Here is a 22,134-nt window from a genome sequence, read left to right as displayed (position 1 = left end):
GGAACGGCAAGTTATTCAGCAGGAAGTAAACAAGACGCTCACCAAAGGAATTGTGGAGCCCTCGTCGAGTCCTTGGGCGTCGCCGGTCGTGCTCGTCAAAAAGAAAGATGGCACGTGGTGTTTCTGCGTTGATTACCGCCACCTAAACCGAATCACTAAAAAGGACGTTTACCCTTTACCACGAATCGACGACGCTCTTGATTGTCTTCACGGCGCCAAATACTTTTCGTCCATCGACCTTCGATCTGGTTATTGGCAGATTTTCGTCGATGAGCAAGACCAAGAAACGACAGCGCTCGTCACTCCAGATTAGCCTCTACCAATTTAAGGTTATGCCGTTCGGTTTATGCAATGCCCCCAACACGTTCGAATGGATGAAGGACTCTCTGCTTCAAGGTTTCTAATGGTCAACTTGCCTTTGTTACCTTGACGACGTCCTTGTGTTTTCTCTTACATTTCACACGCACCTTGAGCGCGTGCAGCTATCCTTGAAGTTCTTCCGCAAAGCTGGCCTCTAATTAAACTCATCGAAGTGCCATTTCGGGCGCCGACAGATTACAGTGCTGGGCCATCTCGTCGATGCTTCCGGAGTAGAATCCGACCCGGAGAAGGTTGGAGCAGTAACGGCTTTTTCCTGTACCTCAGTCTGTCAAGGACGTCCGGAGTTTTGTGGGGCTCTGTTTTATTTCAGACGGTTCGTGAAAGATTTCGCAGCAATCGGTCGACCACTCACCGAACTTCTGAAGAAAGACGTGCATTTTACGTGGGGTTCCCCTCAGGCTGCCGCATTTTCACGCCTTATCACGATTCGCACCAATCCACAGATCTTTGCCCACTTTGACCCATACGCTACTACAGAGGTCCGAACCGATGCCAGTGGTTATGGGATCGGCGCCGTCTTAGCGCAACGCCAACACCGACACGACCGCGTTATAGCCTACCCTAGCCGGATCCTGACAACTGCAGAGCGCAACTATTCGATTACCGAGCGCGAATCTCTTGCTCTCGTCTGGGTTGTTTCAAAGTTTCGCCCATATTTATATGGCAAGCCCTTCTCGGTAATCACAGACCATCATGCGCTCTGTTGGCTTTCGCCGCTCAAGGATCCTACTGGCCGGCTCGGTCGTTGGGCCCTCCCACTACAAGAATATCCCTACACAGTGACGTACAAGTCGGGACGCCAACACCAGGACGCAGATTGCCTCTCTCGCTACCCAGTCGAAGACCCGACCTCTACGTCTGAAACTGACACCGACGCCTGCGTTCTCTCTGTTTTTCCACTGCTCCATGTCGCCGACGAGCAGCGCCGTGGCCCTTCCTTGCGTATCATCATTGACCGCCTGGAATCGTCACTTGCCGACAGTTCCCTTCGCTTATTCGCACTGCAAGATGGCGTACTCTACCGCCACAATGTTAACCCCGACGGCCCAGCATTACTCCTTGTGATCCCTAAACACCTTCGCTCGGCTGTTCTCCACGAACATCACGACCTCCCCACTGCCGGTCACCTCAGTATGTCACGTACGTATACGACCGGATCCGCCGACGCTTCTTTTGGCCAGGGCTTGCTCGCTCCGTTCGAAGATACGTAGCGGCGTGTGAGAAATGCCAGCGATGCAAGACACCATCGACGCTTCTTGCTGGGTGCCTTCAACCACTCGACATTCCCGCGGAGCCATTCTTTCCGGTTGGTTTAGACTTACTTGGTCCTTCTCCTCTTTCTACCTCTGGGAACAAGTGGATCGCTGTGGCCACAGATTACGTCACGCGCTACGCCATCACCCGAGCGCTCCCTACAAGCTGTGCCTCACATGTCGCCGATTTTCTTCTACAAGACGTGATTTTATTACATGAAGCTCCGCGACAACATCTCAGAGACCGTGGCCGGACATTCCTATCAAAATTTATCTCGGACATCCTACAGTCCTGTGCCACGAGGCACAAGCTATCCACGTCATACCATCCGCAAACAAATGGTCTCACGGAGCGTCTCAATCGCACTCTCACAGACATACTTGCGAAGTATGTCTCTTCAGACCACAGAGACTGGGACCTCGCTCTACCGTTTGTCACCTTTGCGTATAATTCCTCGCGCCACGACACAGCCGGTTATTCCCCATTTTTCCTTCTGTTCGGCCGAGAACCAGCACTGCCCCTCGACGCAACCCTCCCTGTTCACGCGGCACCGACCAGTGAATATGCACTTGACGCCATCGCCCGCGCTGCCCACGCAAGAGAAATTGCCCGTCACCGCCTGCTGAACTCCCAAGAGAGTCAAAGGCGTTTGTACGATCAGCGACACCGAGACGTGCACTACCCGCGTGGTTCTTTGGTGCTTCTATGGTCTCTGTCGCGTCAGTTCGGCCTGTCAGAAAAACTGCTGTCTCGTTACACAGGCCCATACCAAGTGCTTCGTGCCGTGACTCCCGTCACCTACGAGATAGCCCCTGATCCCCCATCTGCTTCCCAGTCCAGTGATATCGTGCACGTTACACACCTGAAGCAGTAGCACCCTCCCAGTGATGACATTTAGATGCTTCGGGACGTCGCTTCTGCCGCCGGGGGATTATGATACACGCGTGTGGTATTTGATTGTTTCAACGAGATGCGCGGGCGCCTTCACTTGAGAAAAGAGGAAGAACCAGCTGGGCTCGCGCCGTGATACTAACCGGTCAGCGCTGCAACCGCTTTTGGAAATATAACCTGTAAATATTTGCTCGTCTTACTAACTCGTCCTTCGCGCAAAAATATTATGGAAACAAATTGATGAGCTGCATGAAATTTAGTCTCATTGGCGGCTAAAACGTTTAGTCAATCGGTAGCAGATGCTCTTGCTGAATCCAGAGCTCAAAAAATTCAAAAATTTTCTAAATCCTTGCCAACAGGAAAGTTTATTATACATGTCAGCAACGCATTTGACATTTTAAATTCAAGACATCCAAAGCAAGACGGATGGAAAAGGCCACTGTGTCCTGAAAATGTGACTCGTGTCACTGCGTATGCCAAAGAACTGAAGGCCTTTTTTTAGCTCACTTAGGGAGGCTGCAGATGGTAAACTAATGACAGAGACCAACCAAAAGACAGCTTTCATTGGCTTCGTGGTGTGCCTGGACAATTAGACAATGCCATCCGTCAATACAACCACTTGGTTAGAGAAAATGGCCTATTGGCATATCTTCGAACCTCCAAGCTCAGACAGGACCACCTTGAGCTATTTTTTGCTGCAATAAGGTCATTTGGGCACTGCAATGACAACCCAACAGCAAAGCAGTTTGCATCAGCATTCAAGCGTCTGATAGTTCACACTGAGGTCAAGGACATTGATGGCGGAAATTGCTTGCCATTGGAACACATCAAAATTCTCTTTGTAAGCTCCTCTGAAAAACCATCTCCCATCGATGTAATTAACCTAATTCACTGCCCCTTATAGAAGCCCCGCAGCCAGTGAACCAGTCACGGAAGCAATTTTACCAGACCATATCTACTCTGCCGACCCAGGCCGGGTGTCTGCGCTTGGAGATGCAATTGTTGCGCACATAGCCGGGTTTGTAGCTAGTTCGCAGCTTACTGCTTCACCTCCAGTGTGATGAGTGTGCTTCTGCACTAAATGTGTCAACTCCTTCATTCATGCCTGCATTAGAGTACTGCACGGGCTCGGGCTTACCCGAAAGCCCGGGCCCGGCCCGGCCCGTGGGCCGGGTCGGGCCGGGTAGGGCAGTTTTTTCACGGGCTCGGGCCGGGCTCGGGCATGGCACGGGCTTTTTGACCCGGGCCCGGGCCGGGCTCGGGTATTTCGACGCGGGCCTGGGCCGGGCTCGGACTTTCTGGTGGTGTGCCATGTACCGTGCAGCGAGTAATCCTCACGCGTCTCGACTCTGAAAAACCTCTTGCCCCGGCGAAGCTGGAAGCTAGCGGTGCTACTCCTGTGTACTTCCCTTTTCTTCTTCCGTCATATTTAGCGCTGTTTCAACAGAATGTAAAAGTCCAGAAAGACCGAAGTCGCCTCAAACCAAAGGATGCCATTGTATTATTTACCTAAATCAATGTAATTAATGCTTTCAGCGCGGTGTAAGCACGTTCACGACTTGCTGACTCTTGAAAGGCAAATTGGTAAAACGATGACTGGTAAGATAATTCGTCACGCGGCTGAAATATGGCACTACGTCCATCCATGATTGCACGCATGTTCTCAACTGGCCGCCTAGCAGGAGCGCATTACGCAGCACCATGGAGGAACGATGAGAAGCTTTCTTTCACTATTTACTCCATTCATGCGCTACGCTCACGACCGGTCGTGGCGGCGCTTCGGCTATAGTGTACTAGAAAACGGTTGAGTGGGGCAAGCGGCTGGGGCGGCGCATGCTTTGCAGTGAGGCGCCCGAGGTGGACAAATACTGTGGCGGCATGGCGATAGAAGTCAACTTCATCTTTCTGTGGTTTTACATGCCAAAACCAGTTCTGATTATGAGGAACGCCGTAGTGGAGGGCTCCGGATTAATTTTGACCACCTGGGGTTCATTAACGTGCACTACAAGGCAAGCACACGGGCGTTTTTGCATTTCGCCTCCATCGAAATGCGGCTGCCACGGCCGGGATTCGATCCCGCGATATCGTGCTCAGCAGCGCAACGCCTTAGCTGACTGAGCCACCGCGGCGGGTGGCGATAGAAGTCGATTGAGCCGCATCCAAGTCGCGCCGTTGGAAACTGCTGGCGAAACTGCTCGGCAGGGTCATTCGTACTACTTTGCGCGGTGGTATTTGCGTTCAGACCGCTAAAATGGTGTTCATAATTGCGTATGACTTGTATTTATGCCTTACAAATAAATTACTTTCATTCTCTTTATTATATTAATTTTTATTGTCACTCGGTGGTCTCTTTCGGTATCGGGCTGGTTTCGAGTCGGGCTCGGGCCGGGTTCGGGCCTAAGGTAAAGGGGTGGCGGGCCGGGCCTGGCGGGTAACGTAGATTATTTCCGGGCCCGGGCCGGGCTCGGGTCTCGCCATAAATCTTTTGGTCGGGCTCGGGCGGGCAGCCCGATGTAAAATCGGGCCCGGGCCGGGCCCGGGTTGAAAAAATCGGCCCGTGCAGTGCACTGGCCTGCATATTATCTGATTCGTCGAAAAACGCGAGGCGGACTGATCTACGCTTCAAATGATGTTCTGAACATCTGCAGATAATGTGAGAAAGAGCTTCGTAGGGCTCTGGTGTGCTCGCCACTACCATCCCAAAGGCTTGCAGCTAAAGTTTCAGTGGCCACTATGACAACCTTTGTCGGCAAGGACTTTAAAGTGTTGGGTCAGCACATGTTCGAATATCACCCGCTTGAATGCCACTCTTTCGATCTTTTGAGGGCAATCATACGCAACTATCTAGATGTGAGACTGCGTTACGTTGCCAAGATGAGAACGGAACATCTCCATCAGGAAAGAATTAGGCAAAAGCACACAAAGCTGACGCAGTTCTTAAGGGCCAATTAGTCTAGAAAATGTTGCAAATTCTTGTACTATCATTGGCTAATTATTACAACTACTCCAATTTTTTTATGTCAAAGTGCATGGCCTACATGAAGGTTTAAGGGCTTCACAGGCAAACACCACGCTGTGGGTTATCAACCATGTTGTATTGGAGGGCTAGGGGTTAAATCAGACCGCTTGAGCTTTTTTAATTGGTAGACCAACAGTAGACAGGCCTTTTTTAATATTGTCACAACAATGTGTGGCCGCTAAGGTGAGGCTAGTTCCTGCAACCTCGTGCAGAGGAAGATGATCCCTTTTGCTTGATTATATTCCTTTTATTTAATTATCCACTGTTTAGGACCGACTCCTCTTGGTGATATCATAAGCAGGGCACTGCTTAGATCACTGAGAGTGAAAGAAGGAATACCATTGAATTAGAATCGTTACATTATCGTGAATATGACAGCATAGTTCCACAAGTGCTCTGCCGCCATGGAAGTCAATAGACGTGGTGAACCAAGCTGGTGCCATGTGTAGAGAAATACAAACCTCGCATTCATGTTGGTCATTTGCTTTGGCTACACACTGACAAAGCATAGTTAGGGTGCATGAATCTTTCCAACCTGTTATTGGCAAGTGGCACTGTGGGTAGAATACATCTGACTCATCATACAGAGTCACAATTCCAAATCAACACATGGGCTCTAATAGATGCCATAGCGGTGGGCTCTGGAATAATTTTGATGGCCTGGAGGTTCCTCAGCATGTATCTAAACTCAAGTACGCAATCGCATTTGCATTCTGTCCTCACAGGAATGCAACCACATCGGGAAGTCAGACCCGCGACTTTGCACTCATGAAGCACTATTGCCACTGAGCCACCATCACCATGGCTTGTCTTATTTAGCTGCCGTGGCTCGCAGTACAGGAAAAACTGCTACACAAGTTTCCTTGTGGGTAAATTAGGTTCTTGATGGCTCACACAATTAATTCCTTTATCCATAAAATTCGACAGTCCCACTAGGTTCTGTGTTAAGGAATTGTTTTTTAGTGACTGTGTAAGGCGCATATACGTATTGTCCAAGAGCGTTGTCTGCTGACATAACTTTTTTAGGGGAGAACTATGATGCCTTATTGTACATTGTGCAAGTACATGCTTGTTGCCGTGCTCAATGCTGTAGCTTGAATCACCTATGCGAATTCTGCTTAAACAATTGTTCTGTTCAACACCAACCTAAACATTATGGGCAGTGACGGTAGGTTAGCTGGCCTACCTTTCACTCGAGGAAGCTGTGTTGACATGGGCATGCTATGAATGCTCTCAACGCATTATGCGTGAGCTAAGTATGCTCTTGAGGATGGCAATGTATTTTTCAAAGTTTGATCGTGTATGTATTTTACCTAACATTTGTGGCAGTTTGCCTCTGTCACCTGGTATAACGTTGGTTGTACTACTTCCAAATTAATTTAGAGTGCTCACTCTGTTTACTTGCCTTACAGTAGCTTTTTATTAGGCCAGATTCATTGTAACCACTAAAATTTGGTGTATACCACTCAATGAGTGTTTTAAAACCCGTGAAATATTAATTTATTTAAGGTTCACGGCGTAATAGAGCCGTCGCCTCTTAATTTTGATGTGTGTTGGCTCAGCTTGAACAGTGCTAATTTTTTGTAGGTTTCTTATACAACATGAGCTTTGTTGTACATTTTACTTGCAGCAAAATGCATTGTATTTTAATGTTGACATACTTAGTTTGTGGGTCTGTCCTCACATAAATGTTTTTCAACCTTGACTTTGTGAACTACCACTCGTTGTTTTCGATTTCTGCATATCTATTGCCTATTTTGCCAACAAGCACCATCACCAAAGCCTTTCAAAATTTGTGAGTATATTGCAGATATAAATATTGTACAATTATAGCCCTGTAGCGAAGACATTGTATACAAGATATTTGTAAGCTAAACTGCAGCTACATTCAAGGATATTTGATCCCAGTGACGAGTTTTATTAAAGCTATCAATACTGTGCGCGATATAGTTTACTTTGTACAACATTATTATACAAATGTCGTGTTGCATACAAGTATGCTAATACTGATACCATAGAGCCGTGGCGCAATAAGTTTTCGTACTTGATGGTCATAATTTTCTGATGTGTATACTCTGCAATGTACTTCATTTATATTATAAATGTGGCTTTCGTATGTATTTGTGTACAATCTTCTGGCTTCTATAGATGCAATAAACATTGAATAAATAATGAAACAATTACTGTTGTCATAAAAAAGTGCTTTCCATAGTAGAAGTACACCAGCAACACAATGCATCCACAAGTGCAAATGAATGCTCAAATTTTTTTCCCTTGCCGCTATGCATTCAGTTTTCATACCGTTTCACTAGCAGTTTCACACTAGCAGTGAAAGAAAGGTCCCCCTGGCAGTGTTTGACTCTAGGACGCAATTCTGCTGTGGAGCTATACTCGCATTTGAACACAGCTGAATAAATTCTACATCATGCACAAATTCCGTCCACTTGTTTTATTATATAACAAAAGTGCATCCCCCGAAGCGCGTCTTTCACAGCACAATCTTACAAAATAGTGCACGTAAATCTGAATAAACGGCGACGACTTTCGCCTTTAGAATGCAGGCTAATGCTATTTATTTCTCTCAATACAAAAGCACAGCATAGCTATGTTTCTTGTCGGAGTTTCGCTTAGTAGACTAAGCGAGAATGCGACAAAAAAGTGTCCTTCAAAACATTTCGTTTCTTTCTAGGTTTAAGACTGCGCGACAAAGATTTGCGTGCCAAGCAAGCATTTCCCTCCCAAGCAAGCATCGCTTTCGGTCTTGGACGATTTTGCAAAGAAATACACATAACAGGCACGGAAGCAGCAGTATTTACAAATAAACAGCATTTACACCATCGACACAAACACTGCCTTTGTTCTTTATCATGACAACAGGCGGATGCATTTGAAAACGTGGCCGTACCCCGACCTCTCCTCCGTCGGTCGCAGCAGATAGTTTCCCAGCTGAGGCGGCGTAGGCAAGCGGCGAAGTGGAGATGGCGACCGACGGGTCCGAGTCGGCGGTGGAGTCAGGTTGCGGTCCGATGCTGGGGAATCATTCCTTGGCGTGTATTGTCGAGGTAGCTGGCAAAAAGGGATAAATGGTTTCCAGGATACAGTTTCTTGCATGCGAGATGGATATGCGCGATCTCGCGGAGCAAGCTGCGGGGGATGGCTGCTATACCTCACGATGTGCCCCTGAGCCCCGCAGCTGTAGCACACAATAGGGCTGCGATTTTCATTAAGTTGGGCACAGATATCCAAAGGTTATTGCAGACGCGAGACGCACGCCGAGTCTGTCTGTAGCGCCGATGTTCAAAGCTCGTAGATTGTGGCTGCACCATGGTGCTCTGGGCATGGGTGTTGTAAACGGGACGGTCGATGTAGGCAGGTCGTGGCAAGGCCGCCGGTACCTCCAAGTATGGTTCATCAACGGAGCATTGTTGGCATACGCGGTTAGCATGTGGGCCTCGAAAATGAGTCAGTTCATCCCTGATATCTCGCCGTACTAAAACAGCAAGGTTTCTAGAGGCACACACGTCGACACTTGCTATTTTGGTCACTTTGTCCAGACGACCAAACTTGGGAGTACCTCGAACATACGACAGGGATGCCTTAAGTCGGACAGGGTAGTGAGGTCTGGCTTACTGATAAAAAAAATGTCACAGTTTCGCCCTAAGGGCGAAGCAATGAATGCGATAGCAACACAGCAATGTCATACGAAGTAAGGTGAGCGGCTTTGGTATCAATATGAATTGTAGTAAACATGCGCTGATTAAGTAAGCAGGTGTGCTGCGGCGTAAGTAGACCGACATGAAGAGAGACTCGATGACCACGAGAAGGCGCATGTGAAACGGTGGTGTTGATGAGAAGCGCTTACGAAGGGAGCAGCGCGTGCGAAGGGACACACCTATAGCGCTGCACTGCCGATCCGGGCAGCATTGCATGTGTAGCGTGCGTTGGAAAATGTGGCCCGACTATTACTAAGTGAATGAACAAGCGTGGTATGAGCGCGCACAAACAAACATGAATAGATCACACTGAATGACTGCATACAACGACTGTCAAAACGCTGGCAGCAAGCCCATACGTGCGGTCTATTGCTTCAACGGAAACTGAGCGGCGAATGCACGGCGCATAAAGCTCAGAGCCGTGGGGAGATAAGAGACGGCGCGGGCGGAGCGACGAGCGTGGTTCTTGGCATAGTAGAAGTGCGCCCCCCCCCCCCCGCTCCCTCCGGCGCTGGCTTCCTGCTTCCTTGCTTGCGCGTGGGAGATTGAGTGCGTTCGCTCTCCATGATAGCGCGCGTCCCCGCACGCTTCCGCTCGGCCATACGGTGCGCGGCGAAGATTTTATCTATAGGGAACCTCACGGCGACGGCGACGGCGACGCCGACGGCAGAAATCCGGTTGAAGTGTCCATATAATTGCTATCGCAATAAAATTGTACAAATCTTCGGCGATTCCCTTGAGTACGTGTCCAGCCTCGTCCTCGCCTGGCATATTTGCGTCAATATTCCGCAAACCTTCAGGATTTCCTCAATGTAGGTAGTACACGTCTCTCCCGGTAACTGCGCTCGACGTGAAAGGGTCTGCTCAGCCTTTTCCTTTTTCGAAAGCGAATCACCAAAGCATTTATTTCCCTCTTCAATGAAGCTGTCCAAAGCTGCGAGCGAGCCCTCGCTATGTATATTGTCGAACGACATAAGGGCAGTTCCGGCAAGGAAAAAGACAAGGTTAGAGAGCTGTGCAGCCGCACTCCATTCACTGTGGTGGCTCACCCTCTGGTAGTATCCCAACCAGTCTTCGACGTCCTTATTCGCTTTGCCTGAGAATGTGCATGCTTCTCGATGAGGTCTCCAGTAGCCAGCTTGCCTTGGGCGAATGCTTTCTTCCGCGGTTTCCTCGCGAAAGTCGCCTCCGTCTGAGTCGCTCATGTCAGCGTATCCCGGTGGTAGCCCGGCCAATCCTTTACAGCGTCGAAGGGATAGTATAACTTGGTCGTCCAGTGTGATCTACCCGCACTCTGCACCAAAATTATAACGGAAGGGATGGGTTTATTGATAAGACGATAGATAGAGTTCCTTGCGTAGCGCAAGAAACAGGATGGTCGTCAAAGACCAACAGGCAGCGGCCAGCTCCTCGAGATATTGGCCACGTACTTGGGCTATGCTAAGCACTACCGAGTCACCCCAGCATTTCCGGAATTTATTGATTATTGATCAATTATCAATTAGCTATTGATTCGCCATCGATTAGCTATCGATGACTGGCTAAGCTTAAGTAATCCAACCATGCTTACCTTCGCTAGTTCACAGGGGTATGTGCCATTGTGCTAGGACCGTTTCTGCACTGCCGCCAGGATTGGCCCACATTGTTGCCGATGACGGACGGACTAACGGCCGGCTTAAACAGCTCCGCTGTTAAAAGAAAGCTGCAGTTGGCGGGAAGCCTGACAAGTATTCATGGATCTTTGAATTCTATCGCGCTCCACTCTTAAAGGCGAAGCTTAAACGTCCTCCAAATGTTTTTTTGTAGTGAAGTAGTTAGCCTCCGTTCTTGATAGCGTCCTGCTGGCGCAAGAAGTCACCCTTTCGGTGCCGTCCTGTCACTGAACAAGCACTGCGCCAAGACCGGCATCACCAGCATCGGTGTGAAGAATCGTTGGAGTGTCTTCATCAAAGTGTGCGAGCAAAGGAGGCATCTGCAGCCGTTGCTGCAGCTCCTGAAATGTGCGTAGCTGGTCTTCGCCCCACGCATAGGGGACGTCTCTGGTGAGATGTGTTAATGACCAGGTGATGCACGAAAATTAAGCAATAAACGTGTGGTAGCAGGGGAGAAGGCGCAGAAAACCTCGCATGGCTTTTTTATCAAATGACACCAGGAAATTAGCGACGGCCCCGATTTTATCTGGGTCCCGTCAGAGTCCTTGGTGACTAACGACGTGACAGAGGAATTCAAGTTCTTCAAAACCAAATTGGTGCTTTCCAGGTTTAAAGGTTAGACCAGCAGAGAGTCTTGTTTCAAACGCCACCTTCAGTCTGCGTAAGTGTTCCTCGAACGCGGCGGAAAAAAGAATCACGTCGTCGAGGCACACCAGTTAGGTTAGCCATTTGAGGCTTGAGAGTACCGTGTCCGCTAGTCGTTGATCATATAAATGTGTCACTCAATAGTTACCATTTCCGGGATTCATATCAGTGTCTTTTTTTACCTTTTGGTTTCTTGTTATTTATGCGCATTAGGATTTCTGTAATATTTCTCTCGTTGCGCTTGATTTAGATATGATTCGCATTCTGAATGTCTCTTGAAACTTCCTTAAGCCTTGTGGTCGTTATCGATTTAACTTAATCACCCGTTGTTACGGTTGACATATGAGAGCCCGTTCAAAGGGATTAACGGAGGATGTCTCCCCATCGGCTTTCTTGTCGCGGGCGGGACGCAGTAGTTGCTGATCCCGTGGTATGCAGGTGCGGAGAGGAGACCAAGCCCGCATTCTATGAAACGTTCTTCCGGAGCATCTGGAACGCAGTAGCTGCTGATCCCGTTGTGTGCAGGTGCGGGGAGGCGAGTAAGCCCGCCTTCTACGAAACGTTCTTCCGGAGCACCTGGAACGCAGTAGTGTCTGATCCCTTTGTGTACAGGTGAGGGGACTGGGACGCCCGAGTGGCTGATCCCTTTGTGTGCATGTGCGTAGGGGGGGCGAATAGGCCCGCCTTCCACGAATAACGTCTTCAGGAGCCTCGGGTTGCCGCCAGTGGAGGCAAGCCCGGGAAACGTCGCCTAGGGGAGAGGGGGCAGCCCATCTTCCGTGAATGACGTTCTTCGGGAGGCTCTGGTTGCCACCAGCGGAGACAAGCCCGGGAAACGTCACCTAGGCGAGAGGGAGCTGCTGCCGCATCGCCCCTGACTGGACTTTCCTGTCACGTGACTTGAGCGAAATCCCGCCTCATTGTTAGAGGGCCTATTTAAGCGGCCCAGCCATGTATATTTATTCATTCATTCTCTTCTTTGCAATCCTTCAACATGAAATAAATCGTGCAAGTTTCGCACTTAAAATCGTCTCGCCCTGCCTGGTCGCCATGATCTACCGGACGTCTGCAGCCTGCCGGCAGCACTACGCTACCTAGAAGTGATGCCGGTCGAGGTTGTAGTAACCGGCGCCCCAACAACTGGCGGATCGCGGTAGGATGGAACCGGACATCAACGCGAGCCCCAACACCGTCGAGCGCAACACCTTACTTGAGCTCACCAATAAGTTTCCCAACTACTTCTCATCTGCGTCGAGAGTTAGCCAGATGCTTTTCACCAAGCACCGTATTATCGCCGAAGCCGATGCAAAGCCCATTCGGCAGAATCCTTACCGTGTAGCACTGAAAGAGCGTGTAGCACTGAAAGAGCGCGAGGCAATACAAAAACAAGTGAAGACGATGCTTGAGGACGGGGTTATTCGATCATCAACAGTCCTTTGGCATCGCCTGTCGTATTCATGAAAAAAAAAAACGCTGTTTCGCCCAAAAGGCGAAGCATCAATTGCGATAGAAAATTAGTCGACAGCTATAGGGAATAAGGATAGTTGTATTATCGACCGTATAAACTTGGACACAGTCGCTTACTAACTGAATTACCAAGCATGGCGTCAGCGCGCACATGCAAAAATGAACATACCGCATTCATTGACCGCAGACACTCGATGTCAAAACGCTGGCTTGAGCAAAGGCGGCTTCAGCAGCGAGGAAGTGAACTTCGTGCGGTCTGTCGCTTCAACGGAAACTGAGCGGCGAAAGCGCAGCGCGACTGCCCGCAGCCGCGCAAAGTACGCATTTGCTGAGCGGTTGCTGGCAGAGTAGAAGCCGCACCCCATCCCTCACGCGCTGCCTTCCTGCTTTCCCCCTTCTCGCGAAAGATTTAGTCGCCAGTTTCCCTTGAGCCCGGTCGCAAAATACGCAGTTGGTGCCGAAGCACAACACCGCCCCCCCCCCCCCCCTCTACCTCACATCCCCACATGGCCTTCATTTTCTCTCCACCATGCGTTTGCTCTCCATGAAAGCGCGCTTTCAACATCGGTGCGCGGCGACGATGTTAACGCCCTCGGACTTCAAACGAAACCTCACGGCTACGGCGACGCGGACGGCAGAAATACTCTTGGAGCATCCATGTAATTGCTATCGCAATAAAAGGACAGTAACCTGAGCTTCTGCATTGACTATCGAAAACTAGAGATCACAAAGAAAGAAGCTTATCCACTATGACGTATCAATGATTCAGTGCACGGGCTTCGGAAATCACGTTATTTCTCGCCAAAGGACTTCAAAAGCGGCTACAGGCACATCGATGTTAATGAGTGCGGCCGTGAGCAGACAGCTTTTCTGACGCTTGTGACGCCCAATGGACTCTATGAATTTCAGGTGCTTCCCTTCGGTTTGCGTTTTGCGCCAGCAACATGTTTTATTTATTTCTTTGATTAGGTACCCTAAAGGCCCTGGAGGGCATATAGGGGGGGGGGGGGGGGCAATACAACATCGTTGTGTTAAATGTAGAAACACCTGAACAAAGAAAGAAAGAAAAACGTGGGCACCATGCACTACTGGTGCAAGGCGGGAGTAAACAGCGGAGCTGGTGATCGACCCAGCTTCTTGGAGGTTTTACAAGGCTTGGCTAAGTTTTGCTAGGAAATGCTTAGTGCTGCTAGGCAGGTCATTCCGAATCAGCTCGCCGCCAACGCGCAGGTTCTCGCTTGGCCGCGCGACGCGCTTCAAGTTGAGCGGCTTCTTCTTCAGGTGTCCGGAACTTTTTTGGTCGTCCCATGTCAAGGCTACATATACTCGCCGCAGAGTCAACGAGAGTTCTGCCGCCGTCGCGGCGGCTCCGAGCTTTAGCTCCCCGGTGACGTCACGGCCAAACTGCGCCTCCACACTTGCCGCGATGTGGCTGGTCGAAACCTGCCGCGCTGCCACCAGAGGCGCCGGCTGCAGTCACGGACACCGCGGGCTTTCGGCGCGAACGCAGGGAAACGGGGAAACGCGGACGGCGTCGACAGCAGCTCTGCACGTTGCCTCGTTGGTGCTGCTACAATTGCTGCAATTTCTCTCTCTCTCTCCCGAGCATAGCGTTCGCCGCGCGCATGCTCTCCTTCCTTCTCCTTAACATCCCATGTCAAGGCAACATGTGCACCGCATGGAGAGGAGGCGAAGCACATGCCGCTCCGCGAGGTGGTAGCTAGGCAACGCGCGGTGGCGTCATCGTTCAGCGAGCTCTTTCGTACATGCTCCACGGAGTGTCGGTCGCCTGAAACAGCTCCGCTGTTAAACGCAGCACAGTCACAGCGTAAGCTGGTGGAGCGACTCAAGAGTAGCTCCAATTTCGGCACCACGCACACCAGGCTCTTCGCGGCAAAGTCTCTTCGCCTCGTTTTTACGAGAACGCTCTTAACTGTCCGCCCGGCGTCGATGGCGAGCTGCGCACGATGCGCTTGCAGGCACGTTAACTAGATGGCGCCATCATACTACGCGCGCGTTTGGTGCGAACGCGGGCAAAACGCCAACGGCGTCGACAATAGTTGTGCGCGTTGCTGGTGCTGCTGCATGTCCAAGTTTAAACCGCTGATAAAACTACCCTGAGTCGACCCCATGGCTGCTTCGCATACTACTCATGGTTCCCCTACGGGAAGATGGTGTAATTTTTATTGCGATAGCAATTATACGGACACTCTAAAGCAGATTTCTGCCGTCGGCGTCACCGTCGTCGTCGCCGTCGCCGTGAGGTTCCGTATGACGTCAATGGAGAAAAAATCGTCAACGCGCGACGCTGAACGCTGTATGTGCAAGTGAAAGGGCGCGAGGGACGCGCGCTTTCACGGGGAGTGAACCCATGGCGGAGAACAAACGCGCGTTCTGCGCCGTGCTCCCTTAAGGGCTGCAGAAGTAGGCGCCTCTTTCCTCCTTTACAATCACCATATATGTAGAGCAAACGCGCCTTCTTCCGACGTGCGAAAGGCCGTGGGGGGAGGGGGAGGGAGGGGAGGCGACGTTTAGCTGCGGCACCAAGTGCCTATTTATATCAGAGGCTCCGGCAACAGTCACCAACGCCGCACGCATTTTGTGCGAACGCGGGCAAAACGCAGACGGCGTCGACAACAGTTCGTGTTGCCGGTGCTGCTGCATGTCCAAGTTTATACAGCTGATAAAGCTACTATCATTACTCCGTATAGCTCTCTACAAATTTGCTATCGCAATTGATGCTTCGCCTTTCAGGTGAAACTGCGACAACTTTCTTTATCAATTATATGGACACTTCAAGCCGATTTCTGCTGTCTGCGTCGCCGTCGCCGTCACCGTGAGGTTTCGTATAAAGTCCAAGGGCGATAAAAGCATCGCCGCGCGCCGTGTGCGCGAGTGAAAGCGAGCGGGGGACGCGCGCTATCACAGAGAGCGAACGCACGGCGGAAAGCAAACGCGACTTCCGTCGCGCGAAAGGCCGTGGGGGTATGGGAGGGAGGGAGGCGGGGCGACGCTGTGCTGCGGCACCAAATGCGTATCTTCCAATCGGAGCCTGGGGATCGCGTTTTTTCTTTGCACGCCTCGTCTGAATGGCATTTCGTCGTCTGCGCCTTAACTATATGGCACCACAACACTGACAGAGGCTCGTATCGTCTGCGTCTGCGTTTATAGGGTTTTTAGATGCGAAGCAGCTTATGGTCGGGGCTATGTCAATCCCTCCCTCCCTCCATCCGCCGCGCGGCGTCACACCCCTACTGCGCATGCGCATCCTCCTCCACATCCTCTGCTTGTCTCAAATGCTCCCCTCCCTCCTCTCCTCTCCTTGTCTCATCTCCTCTCCTCTCGGCATTCCTCCTCTCCTCTCCGACGCTCCTCTCCTCTCTGGATTGCGCAACGAATGGCAACACCTGGAGCTCCGCGCGCGATAATGCGAAGCAGCTTAGGTTAGAGGCGCAACGGTAGGCGCCCCAGAGGCACCGGCAACAGTCACCAACGCCGCGCGCGTTCGGTGCGAACGCGGGCAAAACGCCGACGGCGTCTACAACAGTTCTGCGCGTTGCTGGTGCTGCTGCATGTCCAAGTTTATACAGCTGATAAAACTACCTTGAGTCGACCCCATGGCTGCTTCGCATACTACTCAGGGTTCCCCTACGGGAAGATGGTGTAATTTTTTATCAATTATATGGACACTTCAAGCGGATTTCTGCCGTCGCCGTCGCCGTGAGGTTCCGTATAAAGTCCAAGGGCGATAAAAGCATCGCCGCGCGCCGTATGCGCGAGTGAAAGCGCGCGGGGGACGCGCGCTATCACAGAGAGCGAACGCACGGCGGAAAGCAAACGCGACTTCCGTCGCGCGAAAGGCCGTGGGGGTATGGGAGGGAGGGAGGCGGGACGACGCTGTGCTGCGGCACCAAATGCGTATCTTGCAACCGGGCGCAAGGGGAACTGGCCACTTAATCTCCCACGCAAACGGAGGAAAGCAGGAAGGCAGCGCGGGAGGGAGGGGGGCCAGCTTCCACTCTGCCAACAACTGCGCTTGTACTTTGCCCGGCTGCGGCGGTCGCCCGCACCGTCTCTTAAAAACGATGTCCACACGGATCTGACCTTTGTATGCGCTGTGCATTCGCCGCTCAGTTTCCGTTGAAGTGATAGGCCGCACGAACCTTCGCTCGTTGCGGCTGCTGCGCTTGGTGCCAGCGTTTTGACAATGGTTGTCTGCGGTCATTGAGTGTGATCTATTGCTTGTGCGCGCAGACACCAAGCTTGTTAATTCAGTTAGTAAGCAAATGTATCCAAGTTTATGCAGCCTATAAAACTACTATCCCTATTCTGAATAGCTCTCTACTAATTAGCTATCGCAATTGATGCTTCGCCTTTCAGGCGAAACTGCCACATTTTTTTTCCGCTGCCCGATAGCAAGCGCTTGCGTGGCTCAGTGGTAAAGTATCCGACTCCCGGGCAGCGGGCCTGGGTTTGATCCCGGCGGAGACCGAGTACTTTTTTTCGCATTTCCGGCGATAGGGGTTAAGCAGCGGCGGCGCGGCGGCGGCATCATCGGGACCCGAAACGGCTATTGGAATGAGCCCATAACAGCTTACGCCCTAAAAGATTTGAATTGGGTAAAAGGTAAACACCGTGGTATAAGGCTACTGCAGGCATAGGCACAGTGAACGCCGCGGCTGCACTGAGAGGCAGTCTTGTATTGGGGTATATTTGTCGAAGTAAGCAAGAACAGTACCTTTATCTATGTCACGAAGTGCCCTGCTATAGAATTCGTATGCAAGGTTTCAGCATGTCCGTCGAGTACATTAATTACGACCCTAGTGATGGAAACGCGTGACTCAATGCCAGTTCGTTGATTTGTTCGGCGACTACAGTCCCTCCGTTGAAGTTGTCGCAGATTACAGGCACGAGGGAACAGCTTCGCGGCGGAAGCGTCTTGTCATCGTGGGCGATACCTAAGTGCGGTCGCTGTTGTTCCGCGGCGTTGACGTCGTCTGAGCTAACGAAAAATGTAACGAAGCTGTTGCGGACATTAATCACAGCACTGTACTCTCTCAAGAAATACATCCCTAATATAAGTTCCTTACAGCATTCGAAGAGAATGATGAGAGTGGCGACGAAGGCTGAGCCAGCGATTACTATTCTGGACATGCATTTTGATATCGGTGTCTTTAACTGACCTCCTGCCGTTCTGATGTTGGCCGAATTCACGGCGTCTTCACTTTTCTTAGTCTGTCGGCTAGCTTTAGACTCATTATCGAAAATGCGAACCAGTATCAATGAGAGCAGTCACTTGGTGGCCGTCAATACGAGTGATAAGGTCGGCGCTGACGGCGTTGGTTGCATTTTATTTATTTATTTTGATATGGGGTTTATTGGCGCTTAATCCCGTTATGTCCAGTGCAACGAGCACCCTAGCAGTTTCAGCCAAACGCCAGCGCGAGGCAAAACCAGCGACACCCATCCTTTCGTCTTTCTCTTCCTCACTTCAGGAGCCATGCGACCACAGCGACGCTTGTGCTAACTTCGTCATTACAATGGCCCCACGAGAGAAGACTAGCCATCCTGGCGACTCACGGTGACGACACGATAGAGGGATCGTAATACGGTTTAAGCCGGCTGACGTGCACAGTCTCGCGGTCACGACGCCGCAGATCGTCAGACAGCGTGAGAGGTTCGACCACATAGTTTACAGCAGATGTACAGGCGACGATCCGGTAGGGTCCGTGGTATTGAGTCAGCAGCTTAGACGAAAGACCGGGAACGTGAGGCGGAATCCACAACCAGACGAGGGAGCCGACACGGAAAGTGGTAGGGCTCAGGTCGGTGTCATGCCGATTCTGCTGGTGGGCTTGACCTTCCATCGTGAAGGTACGGGCAAGTTGGCGGCATTCTTCAGCGTACCTGGCTACTTCTGATATGGGTCGATATTCAGAGGCGTCAGGTTGGTATGGCAATACTGTATCGAGCGTGCACGAGGGTTCTCGTCCATACAATAAAAAGAATGGTGAAAAACCTGTGGTCGCTTAAGTCGCGGTATTGTAAGCGTAGGTGACAAAGGGGAGAACCATGTCCCAGTTGGAGTGGTCCGACGCGACGTATGCAGTGAGCATGTCGCCAAGAGTGCGATTGAAGCGCTCAGTTAATCCATTGGTTTGCGGATGGTACGCGGTTGATGTACGGTGGACGACGTGGCACTCGGCAAGCAGAGCTTCGACCACTTGGGAAAGAAAGACACGTCCTCTGTCACTGAGGAGTTCTCGAGGAGCGCCATGTCGAAGCACGAAATTGCGCAGGATGAAGAAAGCAACCTCACGTGCTGTAGCGGCAGGAAGGGCGGCAGTCTCAGCATATCGGATGAGATGGTCAACACCAACGATTATCCACCGGCTTCCAGACGTAGTGCATGGGAGTGGGCCGTAAAGGTCGATGCCGACCCGATCGAAAGGCCGCGCAGGGCCAGGTAAAGGCTGAAGAGCGCCGGTCGAGCGTTGCGGAGGAATCTTGCGTTGTTGGCATGCTTCGCAAGCACGGATATACTTTAGGACAAAGCAGTACATACCGTGCCATAGAAGCGTTGGCGCAACCTTGCGTAAATTTTCAGCACGTCTGCGTGAGCACTCTGTGGGTCGGCGTGAAAAGCAGCGCAGATGTCGGAGCGCATGTGACGAGGTATTACGAGAAGCCACTTGCGACCACCCGGTATATAGTTGCGGCGGTAGAGCAGGTTGTCTCGCACGGTAACATGAGAGGCTTGACGGCGGAGCGCGCGGGAGGGCGGATTGGCGGTGGAATCCGACAGAAGATCGAGAAGGGCAACAATCCATGGATCCTTCCGTTGCTCCGAATGCATGGACTCGACGTTGAGCGCTGAGATAGCGGTGTACTGTGCCGAGAGAGACCCTGTATCGGGGGGTAGAGGAGAGCGAGAAAGGGCGTCCGCGTCAGAGTGCGTGCGGCCAGACCTGTACACCACTTGGATATCATACTCTTAAAGCCGGAGGGCCCACCGACCCAGGCGGCCCGAGGGATCTGCCCAAGTCGACAACCAGCAAAGAGCGTGGTGGCCCGTGACGACATAAAACGGGCGGCCATAAAGGTAGGGTCGGAACTTGGCAAGAGCCCAGACTATAGCCAGGCACTCTTTCTCAGTGGTTGAATAGTTGGTCTCGGCCTTTGTGAGAGTTCGGCTCGCGTAGGCGACAACATACTCGTGATAGCCAGGCTTCCGTTGCGCGAGCACCGCACCAAGGCCCACGCCGCTTCCACCTCCGTAGGCGCTCGGGGATCGTAGTGCCGGAGAATCGGAGGAGCTATGAGCAGCTGGCGTAGCGTCTGGAATGCGTCATCACATTCACGAGACCAGTGAGACACGTCGGTGCCAACGGTGAGAAGTCGCGTCAAAGGTGCGATAACGGTCGCGAAATTGCGCACAAAGCGACGAAAATAAGAACAAAGCCCGATGAAGCTCTGGAGGGTCTTCAGTGACGTCGGCTTAGGGAAGTCGGCGACAGCTCGAAGTTTCGCAGGATCAGGAAGGACGCGGTCTTTGGACACAACGTGACCCAAGATAGTCAAGGTGCGAGCTGCAAACCGATACTTTTTGATATTCAGCTGAAGACCAGCGTTCTTAAGACATGTCAAAACTTGGTGGAGACGTAAGAGGTGCGTCGAGAAGTCTGAAGAAAACACGACGATGTCATCAAGGTAGCATAGGCAAATGCTCCATTTGAGACGGCGAAGTATGTTATCCATCATGCGCTCGAAAGTTGCGGGCGCATTACAGAGCCCGAATGGCATCACGGTAAATTCATACAGCCCATCAGGGGTGACAAACGCTGTCTTCGGTCGATCGCATTCGGCCATGGGAACCTGCCAGTAGCCAGATCGTAGGTCCAATGACGAGAAGTACTCAGCGCCTTGTAAACAATCGAGTGCATCGTCAAGTCGGGGTAAAGGGTAGACGTCCTTCCGTGTGACTTTGTTCTGGCGGCGGTAATCGACACAGAAACGAATAGAACCATCTTTTTTTCGCAATAGCACAACTGGAGAAGACCACGGACTCTGGGATGGTTGAACGACGCCACGCTCGAGCATGTCATTCATTTGGTCGTTTATTATACGACGCTCCGCCGCTGAAACGCGATAGGGGCGTTGTCTGAGGGGAGAGTGGGACCCGGTGTCGATGTGGTGGGAAACACTGTTCGTACGACCCAAGGCGTGTTCCGTACAGTCAAACGAAGAACGGAAAGTATCTAGGAGAGACAGGAGTTGCTCGCGCTGCTCGAGGGAAAGGTTAGCGTCAACGCATGAATCAAAGACTTCGGTGGCCAATCGGGAGCTTTTCGGAAATGGTGTCATGGCGTCGAGCGAAAGGCCAGAAGAGGAGCCAGGCACGTCCAAACACTCAGACATGTCAATAGGTTCGACACAGCCGAGGCACTCGTCGCGAAGCAGAGTCAGCGGGTATTGGAACGGGTTGTCCACTAGCATAATTGTTGAACCAGCGGCTACGTCAAGAACGGCGAATGGAAGTGGTAGAGATTTGCGGTGAAGAAAAACAGATGAAGGCGTGAACAGTACCGAGGCGTCGGGCGCCGATGGACACAACTAAGCGACTGGTGTTGAAGTGCTTGGTGGCAGATCAGTATCGGCGGCGACAATAACCTTTAAGGGGGCGGTAGAGGCGGCAGGCAGAGTGGTGTTAACGACAGATAGAGCAACTTCGGCACGGGCACAGTCAATGACGGCATGGTGTCGCGACAGAAAGTACCATCCCCGGATGACATCATGGGAGCAGGAAGGCAGAACAAGGAACTCAATTGTGTAAACTACGTCCTGAATAACGATCCTAGCGGTGCATGCAGCTGAAGGTTCGATGGGCTCCGTGGTGGTAGTACGAAGTACAAGGCCAGAAAGTGATGTGGTGACATTCCTAATCTTACGGCAAAGAGTCTCACGTATGACGGAAACTGCAGTGCCCGTGTCGATGAGTGCGAATGTAGCGGCTCCTTCAACCTGTATTTCTATAATGTTTTGCGGCGATAGCGGAGGTCTTGGGCATTTTAACAAGCGTGCAGCTCTTGCCTCCGAAGCTGCAGCATTTAGG

Source organism: Dermacentor silvarum, chromosome 8 (assembly GCF_013339745.2).
Source record: "Dermacentor silvarum isolate Dsil-2018 chromosome 8, BIME_Dsil_1.4, whole genome shotgun sequence".
In the NCBI taxonomy this organism is placed as follows: Eukaryota; Metazoa; Arthropoda; class Arachnida; order Ixodida; family Ixodidae; genus Dermacentor; species Dermacentor silvarum.
The sequence above is the reverse complement of the archived record's forward strand: the minus strand, read 5'-3'. Positions refer to the sequence as shown.